Consider the following 10,006-nt stretch of genomic DNA (forward strand, 5'->3'; position numbering starts at 1 on the left):
TTCTTCCTTTCAACTAGTTCTTGATCCACCTCACTACCTGATCGCCAAACCCATACTTGATCAACTTATCTACAAGGATGCTGTGGGAGACAGTGTCAAATGCTTTACTGAAATCAAGATAAACCACATCTACCGCTCTGCCATAATCTATCTACCTAGTAATTTCCTCATAGAAGGCTATGAGGTTAGTCAAACATGATTTACCCTTGATAAAACCATGCTGACTGCTCCTGATGACCCCCACGTCCTTGATATGCCTAGAAATAGTGACAAGAACAAGTTGTTCCATCACCTTTCCAGGGATGGAGGTGAGGCTGACCGGTCTATAGTTACCCAGGTCCTCCTTCTTGCCCTTCTTGTAGACTGGTGTGACATTTGCTATCCTCCAGTCCTCAGGCACCTCTCCTGTTACCCATGACTTACCGAAGATGATGGAGAGTGGCCTAGCAATGACCTCCGCCAGCTCCCTCAGCACCCTTGGGTGCATTCCATCTGGACCCATTGATTTATGGATGTCCAGATTACTCAACTGATCCCTAACCCAATCCTCATCTACCATGTCAAACTCCTCCTTTATCTTGACTTCTTCTGAGGCTATATGAATCTGGGGCTCATGGGGAAATCCTGCAGGAGTAAAGACAGAGGCAAAGAAGGCGTTCAGCACCTCTGCCTTCTTTATATCCTCTGTCACCAGGGCTCCCACCTCATTCATCAGTGGGCCAATATTGCCTCTAAATTAACTAGTATTAAAACAGAACTAGGTAATACCAAAACCTGAAATAATATGGTAGCCACAGCAAAACTTCAGGACAGAGCAAAAGCCATTTTTCTAAAAAGCTATACAGGAACTGCCTCAGAGCAACATGAAGTCCACAGGAGTACTTTCCAAGATGGCAAAGCACAAAGCCACTACCCTTGGAAAGCCTGTCCCTAACCAGTTTCTTAGCAATGCCCAGGACTGTGTGCAGTCATTGAGAAAGCACATTTTACCTGGACTGTAATGCTGAGCTGTGTAAAACAAATTACCCTGGGGTTTTATGGTCCTAAATCTTACTGAAACTACTGATAAAAATATATGTGCTTGTTTGCTTACCATTACAGGCCACAGAATTCATCAGCAAAAGTTGTGTTTCTCCACTCCACTATGGTCTGTATAATGATTTTGAAACTCCAGCAGTAGAGTGAGTGCAGCCCACTCAGATATGATCCTTGACATTAAATCTTCTGATGTATCACACACACAAACATGAAACAAGACAGGGAATCTTTACTTCAAGGATCACTGCAAGAATTCATGTTTCTATTTCTTCCCCTCCTAGTTCAAACAACAAAAAACTACTCAATCTGTTTCCACATATTAAGAACCTTTTACCCAGACAATCAATGGAAGAAAAGGTTCTTAACTATGCTGTGGCAGGTTGCAATGTGAATATACCTTGAAATACTTAATCATGGATGGAAATGTCTAAAAAGAAGGCTATAGACTGATGAAGTATCATCTTTATGCTAACTGATCCCAATGCTTTTCAAGCAAGGCCTGAGGGATATCAAAGGATACTCTGCTAAAAACAGGATAATGTTTCACTAACTTTTACAGCATACTTAGTAACGAAAGCCTTAACATATTATTACACAGAAAATCAAATATCAACAACTAAAAATACACCCCAGGAATAAAAACTTTAATAAAATATCGTTCAAACCAGCATAAAATATTGTTTGGGATTTTGGATGACAGATCAGAAAATATGACAATATGGCAAAGAAAACCAGCTAAAAAAACCAAACCATTCCCTCCCTGCAACTTGCAGGTCTGGTTAAAGGCTTAACAACTGCTAGTGAGGAAATTAAGAGGAACCAAGAAAGGGAGCAAAGGGTTATACAGGAGTGTTGAAACAATGACCCAGAGAAGTTGAGGCCCAGAGCAGGAAAGTGGAATTAAGCAGTCTGTGGGAAACCTGATATGAGTTAACTAACTGTGCCAGGAAAGGAGAATATCAACATCTACTTTGTTGTTCACCCCAAAGCTCTGCCTTGGAAACCCACTTTGGAAACTGAAAGGCAAGTGAAACTGCCCAAATAAGAGTGGATGTGAAGAACTTTACTGCAAAAATAATTCAAATAAACCTATAGTAGTTTTCTGTTAAATTTCTGCTAGGATATACAAACTATTTTAATCACCAGTCAAAATAGGCACTCCATTTACTAGAGGGGGTTAAACACCCAGGTTCAGATCTAAACCCTGGGACGCTTGTGATCAAACTCCATTACCTTTTGCCCAGGAGTTAGCTCCACTCAGCCAAGGTCAATGGGCATCAGTATCTATAAAAGTGAAGTGGAAAATTGAGGTGATTCTTAAGAAAAAGGTCAAGATCCTGACAAAGCATTCTGGCAGCCTTAAAGACAGATGAGAGAGAAGAAAAAACAGTAAGACATCTAGCAGATGTTCATCTGAAAAGTCAGATACAAATCTGCTGTGTCTCTGCATGTGTAAAAGCAGATAAAAGTAAGACGGTTTAACCTCCGTTACATGTTCAATACGGAATACCCAAATAAGATGTTTCTTTACTTTCACCTTATTATGTACCCAGTATAAAGGAAGAGTCCCTGGTTATCAGCACAGAGATGCCTCTTGTTCCTTTGAAACAGACCAGTGCTGTCTGAAGAGCAATACTGAACAGCAACTTACTGATACACAGCTGGAAAAATAGTTAGGATGTGCCAGAAATTTCAACATGCCTTTCAGAAAAAAGTACTATGATAGTTTTTCAAACCATCCCAAGAAGAGCTCTCTTCAGAGATCTTTGAAGAGGAGCTATAGGACCTAAAATTGTTGGTTTTAATGTTTATTAAGGTGTTTAAATTGTAGCAATTCGTACTTGCATTGTACCCAGTTAGCTTTAATTTAATTTAATTTTAATTTAAAGACTATGCCAAATTCATGAAGCTTCACTGATGTTTTTAAAAAATATTCTATTTTTTAATCATGTGCCTGAAACCATAACTTTCAGCAGAGCATCTCATAAACAGTTCTATGTAGAATTCTCTTTGCTTCGGTTGCAGAGGTATCAAACTGCTGCTCGCCTAGAAGTGTTCTCAGGATCACATCCTGAGGATAGTATACTTCCTATCATACACAGACATTATAAGCAAAGAAAACTAGTAAGTTAAATACTTGACATCAAAATGCAAAGGGGGGATAAGCAGAAATAAAAAAAGAAAGACTCTCTCTGATTCTCTCAGTATTTGTAACTGAAACTCCTCAGAGGCAGAGCCCTGTCTGCTGATAAGCAGCAAGTTTCCGGAAGTGAAGTGATACACAGACTACGTACTTTGAACCATTTTTTGATCTGCAAGACAGACAAATCTCTCTGCATTTAACACTAACCACAGGCAACTATTTCCCTAGCAACAGCTTGCAGGCTATTTTCATTTTGACTGAAGAACATTTAACTAGTTATGTTACAAGCACTGCACCTTGCTGCTATAACAGCAGTTGCTTTTTACACCTACCAAATGGTAATTTGTGTAATATTGAGCTGCTGAATCGATGCTGCACCTGCAGCACAGAGCTGGTTCATAATGTGTTTTTTTTTAAAAAGTGTATAAACTTCATCAAGCTAAAACTCTTTAAAAGTGGAAAAAACCCACAAAACCCTGCAGTATTAAAAAAGTTATTCCTTTTGCTCTTAAGTAACACCTCTGTCCATTACTATCTGCACAACTGTCTTTTAGGTTTGGACTATCAGAGCAGAAAGAAGAAAAGAGCATGACAATAAGTCTCTAATTTTAGGGATACTTCATTATCTTCAAGAAACAACAAATTTCACATAACAGAAACTTCAGAACAGAAAGATGGATTATTTTTGCATTATGAAATTCCAGATGTATCATACTAAAACATAACACTTGTTTAGAGGAATTACTTTCTAAATCTCTTGAGTCTTGTTTTTATTCAAGACATCCATTCACAGGACATTCACAAGCATACTAAAGCAGATTTCACTGTGGTTATCAACATTATACAAAAGTTAACAGCTCCTTTTTCTTTTTCAAAAAAGCAATCTCCTTCCCTTTTGTATTTTGATCCAGTTATGAGATATACTTTGTATACTGGCCAGTAGCTTCATTTTTTATACATCAGTAGAAATTTTTTTATTAATTATAAGAGCTTTCTGTACTATTTTTAAAAGTGTTCACTTCGTCCTTACTCAGACTTTCTGACTTGTTCAGGATACATATCCATAAACCTCTGGAAAGAAAGACTGGAGTGCACCAAGGGCTTCTGGTTACCTGCTTAGTTTATTTATTAACCAAAAAGTACAAAGTCACCATGAGTCTCAAGAGCTTACCCTGCTAGTAGGAAAACCAGCAACATTAAAACTGCTGAAGATCTAATTGAATGCTCAATTTGAACAGCTACAACAGTACAAAAAAACTGAATTCAGTTCAAATTAATCATGTCTACACTGAGAATTGAAAAAATTTTACAGGAACTGTCTTGTATAATTTTTTAACAACTTCACTAATAATTCTGAATTGAAATTGAAATTACATTCATTTGAAGCCTTTTTGGGCAAAATATAGTGGCATAATGTGTACCCAGTATGTGTTTGAAAGTATTTTAAAACAAACCTGTAAGCCACATTTCATTACAATACTTTTAACTGGAAAAAAAAAAAAAAAAAGTATTTTAAAATAAAAATGTAATTTGTAATTAAAATATTATGCAGCACTTCAACGGTATCTTAACAGGTAGATCCTTCAGACAGTATTTTATAACACTGCTAAAGTTACTTCCCCCTCAGTTACATGTAGTCATATTTAAGAATATTCTTCAGAAATGCTTAAAATATTTTTCATATTGTATTTTACAAAATAAACAATAAATGTATCAATCAACCTAAAAATATGATAAATACTAAGATGCTTCTGTCTGCTGCTTGGCTAACACTTGCAGATCTTCTAAAACTCACTTTTATATTATCCTATGTTATATTATATAGAAATATAAATTGAACTAATGCTTGGCTTAAAGTTTACTTTATTCAGAAATGTCCAAGAAAGTTTCTTGTAGAAACAATACAAATACTCATGAACAAAAAAAAACCAACCAACAAAAAAACCCACAAAAAACCCAACCAACCAAACAAAAACAACACCCCAACACAAAATCTAACCAAATCAGAAGAAACCAAACACTATTAGATAAAACTAGTACTACTTTCTCTCCCATACCACCTTCAAAATTACATTTAAAATCACAGGAAGAATCAAGAGTGTATTCATTTCTCCCATAAAAGATATTTTAAAGCTCCTAAATTACAACATGAAGGGGCACGCTGACTGTACATGTTACAACTCATTGAACTGTCCTCAGTTCCCTTCTTCATTTTACCTCTTGCTGCATTTGAACTTTGCTACCACTGTCTTATAAACTCACGTAAAATGAGATCCACTCCTTAGAGATGTCTAGAAAACTTGGTTTGTAGACAAAAGACTGGTTTCTGGTGTCTAAGAAGCAACATTTAATTAATGCAGTAACTACTTGCTGAATGCGGGAAGTTTGAAGTAATAACACACCCATGCAGAGGCAATCTTAAAAGTACTGCTGAGAAGGTCATAAAGAGTTTCTGATACAATCTTCCTTTCTCTGACAGGTTGAAAGTCATGTAGCAATGCTGAAGTGGTTTTAAGTTTCAGTATTTACAGGTTTTCTACCCGCTACAACAATTGAATTAAGAACTTAGGATACAGTAGTTCATATACTAAAAAGGCATATTTTTCTTTTTAACAAGGAAATACAAACCCAGAATCACCATTACTGTAAGGCTGTTCCAAGTAACACATGGCTTCTGCTCTTGCAGCTGCAGCTCTCCAGCTTTAGCGGAAACTATTTACCAAACTCAGAGTGGGTCTACAGCTCTTTCTCTCTCAGCACATTCTTACTACTGTCTGGCTTGCACGTGTACCTCCACACGGTTGGTAATGACAGGTATATACACCAAAAACTAGCCTGCATGAAAAGTACTACGCAGTTTAAACCCCACAGGATCAGCTCAAGGCAACAGAAAACATTGCAAAAGTGGACTTAAAACTATTGATCTACACACAGATCAAATGACATAATGAGATAAAAAATTTAAACTGATAAACTCAGAAATTACAATCTAGGAGGTAACAATTCAAAACTGGGAGAAAGCAAGATCCTTTTTAAAGACAATAGTATTAAACTATACAACTAATTTCCATAAAAGCGCAGAGTTTCTTTTAATATTAGGGGAAGAAATGATAAGTTTTTATGAACACTTTACACCAACAAAATTCAAAAATATAATGGACTTAAGCCATAGCCCTAAGATCTGACCCAGTGGCAGTTTCCTAAAAGATAATTCACAATTCAAAGACTTTACATAGAAATCCAGCCACACATAGGGAAGGTGCTCAACCAAAACCTGTGCTATGAAGCACTTCAGGAGCAGATCTGGGAATAAAACACAGGCTGGACAGCTCACTGGCCAGATCTTATCTGGTAGATCAGGAAATGCTTGTGGAAGCACAAATTGCTCCTTTAATTAGCGTCACAGGCATTTCCCTGTTTTTCAAAATTCTGATTATTTTCAATTTGCACTGAAGTTGTTCAGCCGTTTAAGAGCAGACCTGAAATCCAAATATTGCCCAAACCCAAAGAACACTATTTCAACAACCACATCCTCTTCTTAAAGCATAATAAATTCCAGAGGTATTTTTCTCGCCTGTAATCCTTTCTTTCCATCCTGTGCACACATAAATTCTCAAAATCTTCTGAAGCCCTTAGCCCTGTATGAGAAAAATGAACACTGTGGTTAAAGCAAAGAATGCAAAACCCATTTTCTAACCTTTGGCTCTCCGACAGATTTCCTGCTGTCTGGCTGGCTCCGAGTGTGTAGTATCATCCCTTTTACTCTCCCAAAGGAACTGACCTAATACCATCATCCACCCACAAAAGGTGCGAGCAAAATAAATGAACACTCACAAGACATTTTAGGAATATAAAACTCTACAAACTTATCTCATAAGACACGTAATTTTGGACTATAACAAGGTATTACAGTAAACAACTTATTTGGCACTTAATCTTTTGTTGGACTTCAATCTCAATCCTTCCAGAAACTGATATAATCTCTGAAGGAGAATGTCTGTTCAGCTGCAGCAGGAAGTACAATGCTGGGCTTTAAATATCACATAAAATAATAATGAAGTTATCATGTAATATTATTGTATTTTTAAAAATAAATACTAAATTAAATAAGAATGCATGATGTTAAGGATAGCAGGTCAGTCCTTCTACTCCCACTGACAGTAACAGTGGTTACAAAACCAACACAGTGAATCAGTGCTGTAAATTTGGTTACAAAAGGAGGGAAATCTTTCATTTGACTCCAGTTTTTTCAATGAAACCAGTATCTCTGAGCAATGGCAAACAGCAAGACAAAACAGTGGATGAAATAATTAAGTTCCTTTCATTCCTTTCACATTGTTAACACAACCTCTACCATTTATATATGCTTCAAGCTGATACATGCATCATTACTACCACTTCCTTATTTCTATTTTCTTATTATTTCTTATTGTTCAAGCAAACAAACCCTGATACAACAGAAGAAGAGCCTGTGAGTGAAGCCAGAGGTATTACTACAGGGATGCATTCAAATAAGTATCTACTACACCAAATACATGTTTATTACTAAATCATCACTCTCTACACACAGAGTTTAAATTAGTTTAAGGAACAGAAATACAGAGAGGAAGCTTTTGCTGCTCCTTTTAAACAGTTAAACCCACAGGTATTGTCTACAGCTTTGCAAAAGGGGCTTCTCCAGTAATATTTGTTCAACCTTCTCTTCTTCCCCTTTCCCTCCCCACTCCTATCCTGTCCACACTACACACTTTCTTTGTTATGTGCATGTCACTGTTTCTATGCCCACACACTCAGATCAGTTAAAAAAATAACCGTTTAAGTCTCCTACTTTTTTTTAACTTTTTTTCCTAAAAGGCAGACAGGGTCAATGACTGGGCAGTACAGCTTTGTGAGCAGCGTGGCTGGCACAACTGAGGGGGTCTGACTGAAAAGCAGAGGCAGATCAAGGAGACCAGGGCAGGAAGGAGCTCCTTAACCTGAAAATGCTGCCACAGCCATTGCAGGAAGGAACTGTGCTCCTACATGTGCCCAGAGACGAGGGACAGCCCGGAGAGATGCTAGGAAGGGGCCAGCAATAGTAAAGATGAAATTATCAGAGGAAATCAGAACTCTCAATGCCTTAGCTAACCAAGTAGTCAGAGTCACCTGAAATTCTCTGTCTTAATACCTGATACTAGTCATTAACAGTTTATTCAGTCCATAAACTCCAAGAAATATTCAAGAATTTAAAGAACAGGGAACAAAAAATATAGGCAAGGAGGGAAGACTCACCCCATCTCTGAAAACAGGAGCTGTGAATGAGGAGATCCAAGATGCTTTCCCAGACTGGGGAAGAGAGTCATAATTGCATCATTTTTCTAGATGAGCAGTGTCAACGATTTAGGCTCTGAGTCAGTACTGAGGCAGTCAATGCCCTGCAGCAGTCCCTGGAGTACTGTGCTATTAGAAGTGATGACTTTCACAACAGGCTGCTGAGAAAGATCCAAGCCAACTTACACTTATTAAAAAAAAAAAAAAAAAAAAAAAAAAAAGAGAACTGCTAGTTCATTTTTCAGTAAAAGCAAGAACATACTGCCAGTACTTGGGCAACTCCCAGCAGCCAAATTATTGTTAATATGCAGAACTCTTCCCACTTTTGTCTGGGGGCCTCCAAGATCAGTAAATGAAACCTCATGTACTCCTACTTTTATTAGCATTTTGCAGAAAGAAAAACCCAGAAAAAAGTCTAACTTGCTAGAATCACACTATGAACACTATTCATATCTTTTGTCTGTCAGATTTATGCTTCCACCACTAATCACACTTCAAGTTTTCTGCCTAAAAACCCAGTCATTTCATGGGGGGGGAGGGTAAAGGGGGGTGGAGGTGAGGAAGTAAAAAAGAGTTCTTTATTTACAACTTCCAGCTGTTGCACAGTAAGATGTACACGAAAAGTATGTGTATTCGAGCACAGGGGAGGATTAATTGAGGGGGTTTCAAGATAAAAAGAACTATTTAAAAAGCTTTGCTCATGCTCTTAGTCAAAAGGGAGTTAAGTGCACAAGATGAAAAAATATCAATCATTTTGTGACCATTTTTCATTTCATAATACATATTTTATATATCTTACACACCATCCCTAAGCAAACCTCAGAAACAAGGATTTTTGCATTTAAATACCAGTTCAGAAAGACATGTAAATTTCCAATAAGAAAAAGACTGTAGAGTGTTTCTCAAGTAGCATGCTCCCCAAATATTTACAAATCCAAAAACCACATTTACACTAACATTCCCCTGAGACAATTTTGTTGCTTTTAAATTGAGTCATTTAACTGACTTCCACAAGCTCTCACCATGAAATACCATGCTTGAAAGAGAAACTATCTCAAAGGCAAAAATTTAATAAATTAAGCAGAACCCATGAAATAAAATATAAAGCACAATATCACAAATCCTTTATTCATCTCTATCACTGAGTCAGCCCACTTCATCCAGCAGCTAACAGCCAAATACTTCAGGGTAAGGAAAACATAAGCCACATGCAACCTTTTGCTGACCTAAATCATGCATGAAACAGGCACATCTACATTTTTAAGCTATACTATCTATTACACACAGCCAAAAAAATGCTGTAACATTTATTTCAATCATAAAACAGACTTTATCACCATGTTAAGGTTGGGCACACAGACACCAGAAGTCAGAAATGAGGAAGGGAAAGGACAAAATTTAAGTGAAAATGTCTGGTATGTATTTTTGTTAAAAAAATTCTAATCAACTCCTTAAAATTACTGAATGTAGTTACTGCTTAATGATACGTGTATTCAGGCACATATATGTTGGATT

The sequence above is a fragment of the Chaetura pelagica genome, unplaced genomic scaffold, assembly GCF_000747805.2.
Source record: "Chaetura pelagica isolate M959 unplaced genomic scaffold, ChaPel_1.0 scaffold425, whole genome shotgun sequence".
Taxonomy (NCBI): Eukaryota; Metazoa; Chordata; class Aves; order Apodiformes; family Apodidae; genus Chaetura; species Chaetura pelagica.